Genomic DNA, 16,993 nt, shown 5'->3' with positions numbered 1-16,993 from the left:
GGTTTATCTAAAGTTTCAGGCCAAACCTTTTATTTCCTCCTCTGTAACTTCCAGACTATGATTTCCAATAAAAACTCTGATCCTAAATCTTTAAATCACAAAGAAATAAAGATTTCAGACCACGGTAATTTTAAAGAATAAAATAGTAAGAGTTATATCACATAACAGACAAACAAATGTCACCCTTATATCCAAAGGTACACCTCTCCTTGATATGCCACCCTTATCCTATGGTACACCTCTCCTTGATATGCCACCCTTATCCTATGGTACACCTCTCCTTGATATGCCACCCTTATCCCATGGTACACCTCTCTTTGATATGCCACCCTTATCCCATGGTACACCTCTCCTTGATATGCCACCCTTATTTCTTCATCAAATCATTTCACAAAAACAATTCCATATAAAATTAGACCACAGTCTATGGAATTATCATTAATTCAACTTTATCATTTCAAAATTCCCCATTCATATATATAGACAAGTCAAAATGCAAATCCGGTCATATTAGACTTGGCAGGACTTCATCTCCGGTCAAGTTTTGGCCGATTTAACAAGTCCGGACGACAAATCGCCCAAGGTTTGTCCGATTTACCATTAATCCGGTCAACTTTATCCGGATAATAAATCCGGATGATACTCCTCATAACTTTGTCTGATTTATCAATCCGGACAACTCATAACTCAAGGTTTTGTCCGATTTAAAATAAACCGACCACTTCATAGTCGTATTCTTACTTCTCCGTTCAAAATACTTGATATAAACTCAAAGATCATAAATCGCTCAACACTTGTCCGGTTTAAGACTAAACCGCTTGACTCTTGATCGGTTTAAGTCTATTCCGGACAATACTTACCAAGCGGTTTATTTATAAATCTCTTATGCCTTAACCGGTTTAAGGTTTAAATCGCTCAACCCCTGTCCGGTTTATGGCTAAATCGCTTAACACTTGTCCGGTTTAAGACTAATCCGGAYAACACTTCAGCGGATAACTCTTAAATTAAAAATAAACATTTTCAATCAATTATACAACTATGMTAAGTTTTAAAACAATAAGAATCACTCACCTTCAAAGTCTTTTGAAACCAAATACTTGAAGTCAATTCGATCTTTAATCCATGAGTAATCCGGTCAAGACTTCACKTTTTAAATCGCACAAATACTCAAAAATGGCAAGAAGAAGAGAAATGGAGGCTAAGCCCTCCCTTTTATACCTTTCGAAAACAGGAAGGTCGGCTAAACATCCCCCTTCCCACATACACACACTTACTTCACACAATTATGCATACACATGACATGCATTCATACTCACACACATAATATGCATGTATGCTTATGTATAAATATTCACATACATGTCACATTATACATGCATTTCACTTTGACTTACCACATACACATAATCTCATACATGCATCTACGTTATGCATATTTTCACATACTAACATTATCAAATGTATCAGTTTATCATGCTGTTTTGTAATCACATACTCATTACCTCATGACAACCAAGATCTGGTTATCACATTGCAATTAATACATTTTAATTTTTTGACAAAATAAATAAATAAATATATATCAACCAAGGGTCTCGACGGGTCAATCCATATATTACACGATATAAATATTAAACATAATATAAAACAAAAAAAAGTTGGTACAATTAAATAAACATTAAATAATTGACCAAAAACAAAAATAATTAACAACAGAAATTAATCAGGATTTTAAAAGATCAAATCTAACAAGATTTTTATTAAAATCCAAATAACATATTTGGTTTTAATTATTCCATAATATAATTTTAAACCAGCCCTAATTTTAAACGAAATTCGGCCCAAAGTTTTAACTTAAAACAACCCAATCATTTAAATTAAAAAACCCAAGTTTTTAATTGATAATAAGCGCAAGCATTTTAATTTAAAATGACTTAAAAACATGCCCAAAGAATTATAGCCAAAAGAAGTCTCGGCCCATATATGGTTTTATTAGAACCGGCCCAACTGATTTTTTTCAAAATCCTTTCAAAAATAAAATCCCGTTTAATGACATTCCGTTATAACTACTTCTGATTAATCAGAATAATTGTCAAAATGGCTCTGATACCACTGTTGGGTTTTAGATTGCGAAAATATCCAGAGAAAACGCAGCTGAAAAACAGAACCCAATTACAAAAATGTTTTAAATTTTTTAATAAAACCCAAAGCCGGATCCATTGACAATTAAAACAAATCTACACAAACCATAGGGTGTTTAAAATATTTACCTTGTGGTTGAAATTGAAACTTTGATGTAGCACTAAGAAACCAAATCAGGTTTTCTCTATCGGTTGTCCACTCACGAACACACTTGGAACTCCCACCCGGTGCTAGCCCAAAGAATCCTAATTCTAAAATTGTATCGTAAGGGTTTTGAGGCTACAACTAGTTATCAGAACTCAATCCTCTACTTTGGTTTAGCCCCTAAGCCTTATTTATATGGCCAGTCTTCAAGATTGACCATGACTCTTAATAAGGCTTAATCATTATCTAAAATGATTATTTATTTATCTAATAATATCTTATATAATTATCTAAAACATTTAAGATAATTACATACATATATATAGATTAAACCCTGTAATTATAATATTCACAAAACAGTACACATGTTTAGATTATTTCTTGAGTGGAAACATACGTGTTCTTTGTGTGTGACCCTTTAGGTTTACATGGCTCGTTGGCAGTGTATCTGGATGACACGTGTCGTGGGTATAACATACAACTTACAATATCCATTGTATATTATTATGATTTTAAGTTATCTTATGTAACTATTATATATATATATATATATTATACATAGTTTCCATTTGTACTTTTATATTTTATTATATATATATATATACATATATAGGTGAAGGTTCAAACAAGAACACTTCCATTTTACGAGAACATGAGAACACCCTTATCACATGTGATAATACGCGTGAGAGGACCTTGTGATGTGCGGACGACGTGTTCTATGACCTAGGCCGGCCAAAGGTTGTCTGGGTCTATGATTTAGCATCAAATGTGATGGTCTTGATGGATTATAGTATTATATCAACAACACCCTTATCACATGTGATAATACTTTGAGGAGGCTAAATGGTGTAAAGGCAACTTGGCCCGCAACTAAGATCGCATCCAAAATCGTCTGCGTCTCTGATTTAGTATCACATGTGTATCATATGTGATAGAATAATAGTATCACATGTGATTGTATATAGTAAAATGGTGTTCTCGCGTTCTCGTAAAATGAATGTGTTCTTGTTTGAACCTTTCCCTATATACACACACACACACACACACACACACACACTAACTAGTGGTGTACCCATGTGATGCAGCGCGGATAAATCATAATTCTGAAACATTAGTTTAGCCTTCAATAATGAGTTTGTATATATATATATATATATATATATATATATAGTGGAGCGATCAAATGAAAACCGCCCTCATTTGTGTAAACCATATAAACCTATCTCATCTCTCCATTTTCTTGATCAATGGTCAAAATTCGTTTAGTTTATTTTAGGAAGTTAAAAAAATATTTTTTAATTGGAAAAAGGGCAAAATTGTAAAACCGTCTATATCAAGAAATCGGGTACAATCATCAGTTTCCTTAATCAACCCCATTTCATCGCTATAATCATCAGTTTTCTTAATCAACCCCATTTCATTTTCTTAGAAGATGGATCCGTTTCAATCTTATTATGAAATGGTTTCACTATTTGCCTATTAAACACCATGTTCTTAACGTTAACATCTCAACCGTTTACAATAACCATTCCATGAACCTGTTTCACAACTTATAATAATTAAAAATACTACATCCACCATACCATACAAATCAATAACCATTAAGTGAACCAGATAACCCGGAAAAAAAACAAAACAATTTCATCAACAATTGTTGGTAATGAAACAATATAATCCAATAATATATTTCGTATCCTAGTATATTATGCAACAATTCAAACCATAGATGAAACGATTTCATCAACGTAATATATGAGGCATTTGTTATTTTCATGTTTTCAGTACGTGAATCCGTTTCAATCTAATTACGAAATGGTTTCATTGTTTGCCAATTACACAACATGTTCTCAACAATTATGAAATGGTTTCACTTTCGTGTATTTCTTATGCTTTCACTTTTTCCTTACATTAATCATTCTTATGGTCAAACTATTTAATATTGTTTATGTTTGAAAACATTTAGGAAACAAGGAAATAAGATTATCAGAAAAAATTATATTATGCAACAAGTTCATCCAAAAAAATTTCAGTAAACATGTTAATCCATAAACGTCCTCATAAAAGAATCTGAATACGTTTCATTATATTATTTTTCCCTTTTTCCACTTAAATTAGTGCCCTTTTCTAATAGAACATATTTTCTATCCTAGTAAATTATGCAACAATTTATTGCTACAGTTCTTGCAATCTGAACACGTTTCATTCAACAAACAAGATAACTCAAAAAAAACTTTGAAACAATTTCATCAGCAACTATTTCAAAAGACAATTGTGTTTTCTGTAACTGAATCTGTTTCACTAATACGACAATGTTTTCGGTTCATTAATCTCTCTTTCAGCGGTGAATCATTTTTTAGAATATGGTACTGATTCTATGGATCAAACAATATCAAAATTTTGATCTTCATATTCTAACTCGGAATAATCCTTAAAAAATAAAACATTTTTACTTTTTAAGAACCTAAATTAAATAAGCAATTAACTATTACCATTTATAACATTTTCTTCATTACGTTTTCTTAATTAACATAACTTAATACCTTTCATATTTATTCAAAACCAATGTAAATGACAATTTGATAATCCCAAAATCATACAAATCAGATTAATTCTTCAAGAACAATTGAGATGAGTAGAGAGAGATTTTCACCAAAGTTGAATATTGTATTTCTTGAGAGATTTCTACAAATGATTAACAACAACTAATCTGAAATGAACTGAACTAATTACAATTAACAAGCTAGATCCTATTTATACTAGGAAATTAACAAATGCTAACTATTACAAAGCAATTACAATGGGAGAACCTGAATACAATCTTTTAAGCACATTCTTCAACCCAACACGAGGATTTTGTTGTAAAAAATGAAATGACTGAGGATTCCGACATAGCTTCAGATTTGAAAAAGAATTTCAATACAAAACCTGTTTTCGAGAATTGATATTATGAAAAGAATAAAGCTAAAAAGAATTCGAGGAAACAGAAGAAGCTTGCTAATAATAAAATTAAACATAAAGTTCATTGTTCATCTAAAGCTGATGATTTTATTTTTCCTATTTCAGATAAATCGTTGGAGTTTAAGAAGGTTTGGAGAGTAAAAGAAGAAGATAAATCTTCAAATCAAGAGAAGAAGAATAGTTTTGTTGATTATGTATTAAATAATTCTACATTGAATAATCCTGTACAAAGATATTCAGTAGATGAATTGTTTGATATCAGGAATAGTAAAAATAATTGTTCTCCATGTATATTGAATGAGTTGCTTATGTCTTTTACTTCTTTTAAACCTTATCATATCATGCATTCTGCTTTATCTGCATTATCTAAGAAAATGAATTTTAAAGAACGTTGGTTTGGTACATATAGTATACCACCAACAAGATCTGATCTCAAAGGACCCAATCTAAAATGGGTACCAAAACCCAATTGATTTATTGTGCAGGTTAACCGGCATGTGTGGTTCTTAGACTCAGGATGTTTTAAGCATATGACTGGTAGAAAAGATCTTTTATCTAACTTTGTTGAATCATTTGGAGGTACGATAAGATTCAGAAACGATCAATACGCGCCTATCCTTGGATACGATGACGTAATATCTGGGAATTTAATGATAAAGAAAGTGTCGTATGTCGAAGGACTTGGACATAATCTTTTCAGTATAGGTCAGTTTTGTGATAAAAATTTAGAAGTTCGTTTTAAAGCTAACCAATGTAGCATCCGTACTAGTGATGGTAAGGAACTATTAGCTGGAATCAGAAGATCAAACCTCTACACAATCGACCTATCCAACACACAAGTAGATACTGACGTCTGCTTGATATCCAAGGCATCCTTGAAGCAAAATTTGTTGTGGCATCGGCGTCTTTCTCACCTCAACTTTAAATATCTGAACAAGTTGGTTTGTGACAACTTGGTTAAAGGCATCCCCGACTTAAAGTTTCATAAAGACCATGTGTGCAGTGCATGTGAAATGAGTAAGTTGAAGAAAGCCTCACATAAGCTGAAAACAGAGTTCAATACCGACCGTCCTCTTCATCTACTCCACATGGATCTATGTGGTCCTATGCGAGTACAAAGCATAAACGGAAACAAATATGTGTTAGTCATTGTCGATGACTACTCAAGATATACATGGGTTCATTTTCTAAGGTCAAAAGATGAAGCAGCTGAGACAATCATTTCATTCTTGAAGATGGTCCAAACTAATCTACAACTGACAGTTCAGAAAATCAGAACTGATAACGGAACCGAATTCAAAAACAATACTCTCGGCTCATTCCTAGAATCCATAGGTATCACACATACCTTTTCAGCAGCCCAGACAACACAACAGAATGGTGTCGTTGAACGTAAAAATTGAACATTGGTGGAAGCGGCGCGTACACTCCTAACGTGTTCTAAACTTCCCTTATTTCTTTGGGCTGAAGCAGTGGCGATTGCATGTTTTACCGAGAACCGATCTCTCGTTCACAAAAGGTTTGGTAAAACTCCTTACGAAATAATAAATAAAAGAATACCTAATATCAAATTCTTTCGAGTATTTGGTTGCAGGTGTTCTATCTTAAATGACAAAGAGGACAGAGGGAAGTTCGCTGCAAAGGCTGATGAAGCTGTCTTCGTAGGCTACTTAAAAACATCTGCTGCATATAGAGTCTACAATAAAAGGACGAAAATCATCAATGAGATCATCAACGTTTCATTTGATGAAGTTATTGATGTGGCTTCTGAACAACACGGTTCAGGACCTGAGCTGATAATTAATACTTCGAGGAAAACAAATAAAACTGAATCTTCAAATTATGATAATTCTGATTTAGATTCTTTGTTCGAAAATTTGTACGATGAATATTTTGCTAATAAAACTGATAAGTCCAATGTCTGTCCAGGAATACTCAAACTGAACAATAGTTATCTGGTCCATCTCCTGATGTTCTAGTAACTGAAACTGAAGAAGAAACAGAAGAAGTTGATGAAGAAATTCAAATGGAAACTCCTGACGGTCCAGTTCAGCGTGAAGAGGGTGTAAATATTGACGTGCCAGAGGTGTCGGTCATTGAAGATGAAAATACCTTACCTTAGTCAGATATTCAGCCTACCTCAGTTCCAAACATTGAGTCTTCACCTGAACCTTTTCCAATTAACTCCCCAAATACTTACACTGATCAAAATTCAGATCAAAGTTCCTATATTCCCCTACCTCAGAGCAAAAAGTGGACCAGGAATCATCCAATACATCAAATTATTGGTGATCCATCAGCATCTATTCATACTCGGTCTGCTATTGCGAATGAGTGTCTATATTCCACTTTTCTGAGTAACATTGAACCAACTAAGGTGTCTGAAGGCTTGGCAGATCTGTACTGGATACTTGCAATGCAAGAGGAGTTGAATCAGTTTGAAGCACTAAAAGTCTGGATATTGGTACCCCGTCCCAACAATAAGACGATTATCGGTACAAAATGGGTTTTCAAGAATAAAAAGGATGAAGATGGCGTCGTTGTCAAAAATAAGGCCCGTCTCGTCGCTAAAGGATACAATCAGCAAGAAGGTGTTGACTACGACGAAACCTTTGCCCCAGTAGCACATATCGAAGCTATAAAGATGTTTCTGGTGTACGGTTCACACAAGAACTTCACTGTGTACTAGATGGATGTCAAGATGGCATTCCTTTATGGTCTTCTCAAGGAAGAAGTTTATGTTGCTCAACCGGAGGGTTTTGTGGATCAGTCAAAGTCGGATCACGTATACATCCTCGACAGAGCCTTATATGGTCTTAAACAAGTACCGAGAGCCTGGTATGACATATTATCAGAATTTCTGGTAAAATCAGGTTTCTCGAAAGGTAATATTGACACGACCCTCTTTATTAAAAAGGAGAAGTCGGATATTATTTTGATACAAATTTATGTAGATGACATAATATTTGGATCTACGAACCCAAAAACTGGAAAAACTTTTCTGCCTTAATGGCTTCTCGTTTAAAATGAATATGATGGGTGAGATGAACTTCTTTTTAGGACTTCAAGTAAAACAATTATCTCCGGAAATTTTTATCTGTCAAACAAAATATATTTTTGATATCCTGAAGAAATTTAATTTGGAAAACTGTTCATCTAGCAAAACACCTACAGCTCATGGAACAAAACTACATGCTGATCCATCTAGAAAAGTTGTAGATCAGAAAACATATCGAGGCATGATTGGTTCTTTGATGTATTTGACGTCTTGTAGACCGGATATTATGTTTTCGACACATCTTTGTGCCAAATATCAGGCTAATCCAAAGGAGTCCCATTTAAGTGTCGTTAAGTGCATTTTCTGTTATTTGAAAGGGACTGCTAATCTTGGACTCTGGTATCCCAAGGGTACTAGCTTTGAACTAACAACATAATTAGATGCAAATTATGCAGGTTGTATGTTGGACAGGAAAAGTACCTCGGGGCATCTACAATTTCTGGGAGATAAATGAGTCAGCTAGGCTTCAAAAAAATAAAACTGCGTATCCATCTCTACTGCTGAAGCAGAATACATAGCTACTGCTAGCTGCTGTTCTCAAGTCTTATGGATGCAGACACAACTCAGAGACTACGGGTTTTATTTTAATAAAATTCCCATTTATTGTGATTCCAAGATTGCAATAGCAATATCTTGTAATCCTGTTCAACACACTAAGACCAAACATATAGATATCCGGTATCATTTTATTAAAGATCATGTAGAAAAAGGAACTATTGAGTTGTATTTTGTAAATACAGAATTTCAGTTAGCCGACTTATTTACGAAAGCTTTAGATGAAAAACGATTCAGCTTTCTAGTATCTAAGTTAGGCATGCTGAATTTGAAAATTTGAATTTTTCTTAAAAACAGTTCAATTTATTGAACTGTATTTAATTCAAATTCATTTGTTCAAAATATATGTATTTTTTAATACAAATCAGTATTTCATATTTTTATGTGATTTTAAATTCTTTGATTGTGGAAATCTATATTTGAGGGGGAGTGTGCAATTTTATCTGTATTTTATCTGATTCATATTTTGAGGGGGGAGTGAATATAACCGTATATACTAAATGGTTTAATTTTTCTGTTACAGGTTTTTAAACAATATCTAATTTTTGAAAGACTTAAGAGTTTAAAAGAATAAGTGTTTGGCTGATTTAGACTAATCCGGACAACACTTTGTCCGATTTATTACATATCCGGACAAAGCATTGTCCAATTTAGGCTAATCCGGAAAAAAGGCTATTCGATAAACTCTTATCCATATAAGGTTAGATATGTTTTTAAGGAGTTGTGCGATTTTTTAAATCTCTTGATCATTGTGTCCGGATTCTTAAATCGCTTGATCTTTGTATGCATTAAAGTGTCTAAATCGCTCATCTCCTTGAGCGATTTATCTTTAAATCGCTTGTTCCTTGAGCGATTTATGTCTTATATCGTTTATTCTTTGAGCGATATTCATTGTAAATCGGTTGACTCTTTAGCGATGTTCATCTAAATCGCTTGTGCCTTGAGCGGTTTATTGTCCGGTTTAAGTCTTGGTTGTTTGAACATATTCTAAATCGGACACCCTTTGTCCGACTTATCTTAATCCGGATAAGCCTTAAGCGGTTTAGAAGTTGAAGGGTTTTTTCATTTTCTTATAAATACTCGTTCGATTTACCTTTCACTTTTTTACTTTCACTCAAATCGCGCATTACTGTTCATTATCGTCTCCGCTTGGTATATCGCTCAAGTTCTTCACATATTCCAAATTGAGTTCTTGTTTTCATCTTCATCTTCATCTTAAAGGTTTCCATTATATAATATTTGTGACTTGATTCTTATCCTTGGACTGTTCGTGGACTGTTATAATAATCGAGCTATAAAATGAACCTAATCTGTCAATAATTGATCTTGGACTAAAATGATAAATCTGAATAAATGGTTAATTCGATTCAAATAAATCGCTTAAAATCTTAATAAGTTTTGTTTTGTTTTTGTTAATCAGTTTTAGGATAGAAGTTTAGTTGTGTTCGATTTAGGTTTAGTTTTTGATCGGATTGTTCACCGGAGAAGGTGATCGGATGTTACTCCGGTCAACCTTAATCTGGATGATTTGTCCGGTTTAGGGTTTTAGACTTAGGTTTTTTTTTGACCGGATTTCTAATCCGAGTAGTTTTTTCTTTTTACTTAGTATTTTTTTGTAGTATTAGAATTTTTTTTAGCATTTTTTTAGTTTAGTTTAATATTTCTTTTTTAGAATTTTTTTTTAGTTTTAGTTTTTAATTTTTTTAGGATAAATTTTTTTAGATTATAATTTTTTTTTCAGTTAAGTTTAGTTTTTAATTTTTTTTAGTTATATATTTTTTAGTGTTATTTTTTAGTTTTTAAAATTTTTTCTAAGTTTTTAAAAAAAAAATTAGAAATTTTTTCTTTTGATTTTTGGATATTGGCATTGTTTTTTTAATCTGGATCTAACATTTCTGATTTTTTACAGGTTAAAATGGCTGAACAACACAATCAGTCTGACGAGGAATCTCATATTCCTTCCGTCAGATCTGACAATATAAACAACCCACCCCAACCATTAAACCATCTAATTCCAGAAGAAACCTTACTACCACAAAGCCTTTATCTCGAGATCAAACCTAATAACCACCACTTCAACTTCGAAATGCCCTCTGAATACCGAATTATCCTAGAAATTCTTCGTGGACACACAATTTCGTATGCCCTTTCAGCTTACGCTTGTGTCCCGATGATATACCTACAACAATTCTGGAACACACTAACCCTTGCCAAAGATGGTGATACCTATTTCTTTGAAGGAAGCATGGATGAATACGTAAGTCGTTTGACTTTAAAACGACTCCGAAGAATACTGCATCTACCGGGACCGGGCTCGACAGGCTTTGAACCACTAGTAACCGATGACGAACTTTGTAGAGATATTAAGAGATTGGGATACTTGCAAGAGTTGACTAATCCATCACAGTTCAAACGACGATTCCTTCCTTCTATATGGCATCTTCTATTTTCGATCCTCAACCGATGCCTGACATCAAAGACTGCCGAAATCGATACCTGCAGTAGTTCGTTTCTCAAGTTCTTCCACGAGATCATATATACGCGCAAGTATGATTACGCGCTGATAATATGGAATGAACTAGTTGAGCTCGTCAACGCCAAACGGTTCCTGTCCAAAGCAAGGAAGTTTGTGCCATTTCAAAGATTTTTGCAACTGATAATTAAATCCATGATACCACCGATGACATCCCGGCCAGAGCAAACAGTGAAGTTGGGCCATCGTTCGTCATGACGCGTATTCGGCCACACACAAGTTGAAGATTGGATTCTATTATGGAAATTCCACCGGAGCTATTTGCCTTCACTGATTAGAGGGCTCAGTGCGTTATAGACTATAGGAGAGTTATAGATCCTATAGCTCAAGCAGACACGGTTGAACTTACCCCGGGATCAACCCATGCCTTAGCTAATGGAGAGGGTCTAGCTTTAGTTGAGAGCGTTTAGGAACACGGGTTTCCTGAACAGGGTTGTGAGCAGAGGGAAAATGTAAATGAGAGGGTTGATATGGAGCGGGGAGACTCTGATCAGCACAATACTTCAACTGAAAGTACTTCCACAACTTCTTTAAGTTTAGAAGATACCATTTCTGATAATGAGGCAAATCAGGGTGATGATGATGATGATGAAAATGATGATAACAATGATGATCAGAATGACAATACTTCTCATCCGGCGCTTTCTCAGAATATTCAAGTCGGAGCAGTGATTAAAAACATTAAAGATACATTTCCAAAAATAGATTCTCCACAGACTTGCCCAAGTCTACAATCGTTATTGTTCAATGTTGATGAATTTGGTGGAACTTACGATGAATTTGATCGCTTAATGAAGGATATTCCAGTAGATGATGATGAGGGCTTTCAAGTCGAAAATGTTGAGAGGATGAGTGAACGGGAAGTAGAAAAAGATGGTGAGAGTGAGAGTGGAGCACAAAATGAAGAACAAGCTCCTATCCCAGCCGAAACAGTTTATCGGGCACCGACATCTACTATCGACATTCATTTGTTGAATGTTGGTATTGAAGAAGCCATAGCTAGCCCAACTATGCATTTGCACACCCATCCCGGCCACTCAACTAATTCTCAACAACCAGTTGTTTCAATTCTTCACGGGGATTTAACACATACTCTATCTACTTCTCATTCGGAGAATGTAGATATTGAAAATAGTAGGCCACTGCCCTAGCCTATGACTTCGATTCTGTGCACCTCGAGTATAGATCCCATACACATAGGTACACAAGAGTCAAGAGCATCTATTGCTCCAATTGCAGTTCTTAGTGAACCTACTAGAACCACCAGAGTGGCGTTTATTAACCTACCACGAGGGTAGGTTGGAAGTCCTACTAGTGCTAACATCACGCCAACACTGAACGTAGGCACAACAGTTTATTCAACTGTTGTTTCAACTGGCAATCTATGTAATCCAGGTGTGATGTTACCCGACTCTGTGTCAAAGGATTATCTGGACTGTGTCCTAAAGGCTGTTCATGATCATATGGAAGCGCAAATCCTTAGTCTCAAATGGATGATGAAGGGGAGAGAGCCGATAGTCGATGATCAACCGTCTGTGCCGTCACCACCACTTGTGCCCGAGCCTCCGAGGGTACAAGGGCAATCGATGGATGAACTTAAATCGTTGTTGTATGCAAAGCTCATATCTACTCAAAACCCAGATGCGGCTGATGCAGACCTGGTTGGGCTCCTCCGACAACTTGTTGATGATAAACCCACTATTAGAGCCTCAGAGTTTTTGGCCTTTCAAGATATAGATGCTTCTAATTTCTCTAAAGTTAGTAGGCTAATTACATCAAGCACTCAAGCCTTGAAGAGGTCCATTGATGCTCTATCTGAAAGAGTATCAATCTTAGAAGATACGTGCCAAGCTCAAGCCACCTCATTAAAAAGAAGACATGATGATCCGGACGATCCAGATCATCATGAAGGGGAGAGAAAGAGACAGAGGCTGGCTGAGTCATCTGTTCGTGCTCAAAGTGTTAAAAGGGAGCCAGATTCTTAAGCAGTTAATGCTGAAAGTCCTGTTCCAGAATCAACAAGGGAAAGGACTACAGGCTCAATAATGGCTGAAGATGTGATAGTCTTGGAGACAAATCAAGTGATCGAGCCAACGATTGAAAAGCCGGCGGACTCCACTGTAGGAACAAGGTTGCTTCTGGATTTGTCTGCCAATGTGGGATTCAATGAAGCATTTTCGAAAGAACTGGGTGGAGATCAGAATTTTGGTGAAGACATCACAATATTGATGAGTCATCCAGAATGTATTTTGACTTTGAAGCCGATATCAATGAAGAAGACCTATCTTCCCATTCCAGGGTGATCATCAGACTCCGTCTGAACCCTCCACTGCAGTTGATCTTGGTGCGTCTGAAACTCCTAGAGCGATGTTTGATCCTACTGAGATTTTTACTAAAAACTATGTGCCGTGTGTAATTCGTGCTAACATTCCAGGTTATGATAGAGCAAGGATCAGAGAATCTTATCTGGAAGACGTTTACTTCGGTATCTTCCTTCGACATTGCAAAGCTCTCAGCGCTGACAAAATTCTTGGGATTTACAAAAAAACCCAAGATTATCGTTCGGAGTACAAGCATTTCTTAAAGTTAAGCGCTTTCCAATCAACCAAGTACGGACCAGACATCGTGTTGTCACCATCAAAAAAATTGATGCCCAAAAACTCCTTAGAGTTTGGTATCCTGTGTGCACCATTACAAGACAAGATGGAAAGGTCTAGGTATTCAGTGAAGCTGATTTCTCTAATCTGTATTTAGAAGACTTAGAGCATATGTACCACGAACTACAGAATATGACTGTTAGAAGAGAAGGAGCACTTGTTGGTCTTGATGCAATCAAAAGATTTATGCGAAGTCATGTCAAAGTATCAATGGTTCTTGACATACAAATGGGTCTTGAAGACAATTAGAGAATCATTAACTTGAAGAGACCAGATCAAGAGCAAGAAGATATTGAAGGCTATCCTTTGTATATAATTCTTGAAGAACCGGATTTCGGTGTGGTATATAATGTTGAAGGTTGGATAAAGAAGTTTATGAGGTTCAGTGAGCTGAATAAATACTGTGATGGCACGATAAGGATGGTGCGACGGGCGCTTGAAACGAGAAAAGCTGACAACGATAGAGCTGCAGAATCGGAGAGGATGAATCCGAAGAAGAGGTATCTGCTGATCAATGCTTTGAACCTGCTTGATGACAAATTACAGTACTGGAGTGCGCTAAGGAGGCTAGAGACACTACTTGGGCTTAGAAAGACAAGATTTACAATGTCTCGACCTTGAATCCAAAGGGGGAGATTGTTGGGTAAAGAGTGTGCTTAAAAGATTGTATTCAAGTTCTCCCATTGTAATTGCTTTGTAATAGTTAGCCTTTGTTAATTTCCTAGTATAAATAGGATTTAGCTTGTTAATTGTAATTAGTTCAGTTCATTTCAGATTAGTTGCTGTTAATCATTTGTAGAAATCTCTCAAGAAATACAATATTCAACTTTGGTGAAAATCTCTCTCTACTTATCTTAATTGTTCTTGAAGGATTAATCTGATTTGTATGATTTTGGGATTATCACAATTTAACCCTTAATGATTAAATTTAATTATACAAAAGAAATTTTTCTATTGGTCGAAATCGGTTTACACGGTTTTTAAAAATTAGGTGGTTTTCAACGGAACCCGCCTCTCTCTCTCTCTCTCTCCCTCTCTCTCTCTCTATATATATAATAAATGTTTATTAAGACTTTAGTCTAAATGCTTATTAATGTAGTGTGTGTGTGTATATATATAATTGTAAATAAGGCAAATATTTAATTTTTATTTATATGTTTTTTTTAATTTATGTTATTTGAATTAGAAAAGAAGATGATAACACTGAAACTAATTAATCAACTTATCTTTGAGAAAAAGGAAAAAGAAAGGTAATTTCAATAATCAACCATGAAAAATTAAACCATTTTAAGCACATCACGCCTTCCAACTGTCCTCTCCCAAAAACCCACCCCCACTCGCAAATATATATTAGCAATTTCATACTTACACACATCTACAACGTCTTTTTCTATTTACACCTTTGTGTTGATCCTCTCTCTCAGTAATTTGATGATAATCCCTTTTCCCTTTCACGTGGTATTTGTGTTTCTGTATTTTCAGTTCCAGCGATCATCACTGAGTATGTTCAGTGATCGCTGGAGAACTTGCATTGTAAATTCATCAGAGACAACAATACTTCAAGAAGACAACACTCACACCAAAGAACCTTCAGTCAACATCGAAGACTGAAACTGAAGTTTAGAGACTGGCGAGTATGTGATCTGAAGCTGTATTCAGTGATTTCAAGCCTGACTACATATGTGTGAAGACTGCTCTAGCTTCAGCGAATGATGATGAGACCTCCAGGTCATTCCAGCATTCAGCGATCAAAGGAAGCTTGCGTAGCACGATTGTTGTTGTCTTGTCCTTATACACACAAAGGACAAACCCATACCCTTACAAAAGTTGGTACGGTACGAAGCCGATTAGTCGACTCTTTGTCCACCAAATTTAGGCAATGATGTCTGCTAAAAAATAGTGCTTTTGTACTATTTACTGTAGCAAAGGACAAGCCTTCCTCTTAAGGCTTGACACGCACTCTAAACCTACCATATTGCATTAAATGCTCTTAAGGCTTGACACGCACTCTAAACCTACCATATTGCATTAAATGTTCATTTAATGCACTAGGTATAAATAGAAGTGTTTCTTCTCCATGCAGAGTGCGTGCATCTCTCTGCTATCCTATTCTTACTCCAAGCATCTTCTAGCTTAAGTAAAGGCTCTTCCTTTTAGCAATCTCTTTTCTTGTATTTGCTAAAGATCTGTGTGTAACCCAAGATTGTTTAGATAGGTTTTCTTTACCTTATTTTTCCGCAAACAGTCTTGTAAAATCTGTATTGATCTTCTCTATCAATATATATTTTAAACCTGAAAATACTGTGTTTGTATTCATCCCCCCTTCTATAAACTGTTTATATTCTTGTAGACCCTTACGGGACCAACAAGTGGTATCAGAGCAGTGTTTTCTTTTTTTCCTTGTGTTTAGCTAATTTTCTGTATTATTTTATCTCTTCTTAGATAACTTACTRCTTTTAAATGGCTTTACAAATCACAAACACACACACACAGAGGATAATGGCTCTCTTGCCAAACCACCCCGGTTTGTTCGTGATAATTTTAGTCTCTGGAAGAACCGGATGTCCCTCTTTCTGGAAGGTGTGGATCTTGAAATTCCACACTACATAGAAAATGGACCATATATTCCATTTGCTATTGTTCCGGCTGTTCCAGCAATAGCTACGACTGCCGCGATTCCTGAACGGCAGATTCCAAAGCTTCCACATCAGTGGAGCTGTTGATCCCAGATCTGTCAATAACACTAATAATCTAGTTATAAATAACCAAATTATAGTGATTTTACAAAGAAAGTTATGAAGACTCAAAAATAAAATAAGAATATTCAAGAATAGTTTTGAGCTTCAAAGGTTTTTCTTTTTCAATAATGATATGAAAAACGTAAAAGAGACTTTTTCTCTATGCACTCTTTTTACAATAGACCTAATCATCTATTTATACTAG

Source organism: Cynara cardunculus, unplaced genomic scaffold, assembly GCF_001531365.2.
Source record: "Cynara cardunculus var. scolymus isolate 2C unplaced genomic scaffold, CcrdV1 Un_Scaffold_2915, whole genome shotgun sequence".
Taxonomy (NCBI): domain Eukaryota; kingdom Viridiplantae; phylum Streptophyta; class Magnoliopsida; order Asterales; family Asteraceae; genus Cynara; species Cynara cardunculus.
The sequence above is the reverse complement of the archived record's forward strand: the minus strand, read 5'-3'. Positions refer to the sequence as shown.